We start from the raw sequence: 1,635 nt of genomic DNA on the forward strand, positions 1-1,635 counted from the left end.
GCCTTGCTAGGTCGTAGCAAATGACGTAGCTGAAGGCTATGCTAACTATCGTCTCGGCAAATGAGAGCGTATTTTGTCAGTGAACCATCGCTAGCAAAGTCGGATGTATAACTGGGGCGAGTGCTAGGAAGTCTCTCTAGACCTGCCGTGTGGCGGCGCTCGGTCTGCAATCACTGATAGTGGCGACACGCGGGTCCGACGTATACTAACGGACCGCTGCCGATTTAAAGGCTACCACCTAGCAAGTGTGGTGTCTGGCGGTGACACCACAATAATTCAAAATTGCCACCTTTTTTTCTTGAGGTTAGGTTAGTCCTATTTTCCCGCAAAAATTCGCCATATTGGATGACGTCATGCACTGTTGCCAAGTTTACATGCTGCCATCTTGGATGACTTCATCGCCGCCATCTTTAATAAATTTGGCAACAATGGAGAGTTGGGTAACACCCCTCCCCCTTGTCCTCCTACTGGTGGCTACGAGATCAAAGAAGCTCTTATTACTGATAAAAGCTATTTACGAGCTTGGAAGTTAGATGAATGGCATTCTCACTGGGACTGTAGAAGTACTGTAAGGCGCGTTTCTAATATTCCCAAGCATCGGTAGCACGCTTAAACTGCACGACACTGCCCCTACTCGAGATACGTCAAGTCCATATCCCAAACACTTGCATCGAGTGGAATGTAGTAACACAACAGTCTGTAAATGTGAAGAAGAAGGTTCCCGCTGATCATGTCCTTCTAGTTGCCGTCCTTCTTAGGTCGAGAGTGCCTCCAGGCAATTTGACTGCGATCGGGAAACAAATCTAAGTGTCCAATATTTTTCGACTACACTTAATGTGATTATATATTGTGACTGTTTAAAAGGCAACTGCTTAACTCTCAGTCTGGAAGATCAAGTGGACTCTGTGGATATCAAAATAACACCAACAGACCACAAGAAGCGTTTCTCCCATTATAGACAATTATAGGCACACGTAAATTTAATTGGCAGAAACTTTAAAACACACACACATACAAAGAGCAAATATTTTTTAACAGAAAGAAAATAAATAAATAAATAAAGAATGCTATGGCCACCAACAGAAGTATGTGTGGACTCAAGGACCGCCAGGGCAGGTACTTACAGGGTAACAGTTATTGAACTATATGAAATAAAATCGTCATAACGTCTGAACGGTTTGCGTTACGACGTTCTAATTGCACGGTTAGCCGCGGGGCATTCTGGAAATTAGTATGGATTTGTTTAGCGACTTTAATTTGTATGGGTTCGTCAACAGGCAAAATCGGGGTTTTTGTGGGACTGAGAATCCTCTTTTAGCGATCGTGAAATCTCTTCATCCTCAGTGGGTGACTATGTGGTGTGCACTGTCCAGCCACGGAATACTCTGTGCGATATCCCATGACGGCATAGTGACTACCGAAAGGTACGTGAAAGTTTCAGAAGATGATTTCATCTCATTATCCAAAGTGACCCTGATTTAGACAAGATGAGGTTAAGACAAGACGGAGCTCGACCTTATCGAAGCAGGAGAGTGTTTGATGCCCTGGAGGAGCACTTTGCAGACCGCATTCTGGCCCTGGGGTTCCCCGAAGGCCACTGGCATGGGCCTCGATTGGCCGCCATATTCTCCGAAT

This window comes from Schistocerca cancellata, unplaced genomic scaffold (assembly GCF_023864275.1).
Source record: "Schistocerca cancellata isolate TAMUIC-IGC-003103 unplaced genomic scaffold, iqSchCanc2.1 HiC_scaffold_1152, whole genome shotgun sequence".
Classification (NCBI taxonomy): Eukaryota; Metazoa; Arthropoda; class Insecta; order Orthoptera; family Acrididae; genus Schistocerca; species Schistocerca cancellata.